The following is a 293-nucleotide window of genomic DNA, read 5'->3' on the forward strand; positions in this document are numbered from 1 at the left end:
CCAAGCTTTCCTCCAGAAACAAAGTTTCCTACTTTGTTAATACTTCCTCCAGTGTATCCTAGGCCAGCATGCCCAGAATCAGTTCGCCCAATTCTTAATAGATGATCAAGCTTTTCTGTACCACTTCCGAGCATCCTTACTTTTTTCATAGTCTCATCCAACCGACTTTGTAGTAAGGTGATCTTTTCTTGCTTGATCATCTATTAAGAATTGGGCGAACTGATTCTGGGCATGCTGGCCTAGGATACACTGGAGGAAGTATTAACAAAGTAGGAAACTTTGTTTCTGGAGGA

This window comes from Tarenaya hassleriana, unplaced genomic scaffold (genome assembly GCF_000463585.1).
Source record: "Tarenaya hassleriana unplaced genomic scaffold, ASM46358v1 Cleome30, whole genome shotgun sequence".
NCBI classification, from domain to species: domain Eukaryota; kingdom Viridiplantae; phylum Streptophyta; class Magnoliopsida; order Brassicales; family Cleomaceae; genus Tarenaya; species Tarenaya hassleriana.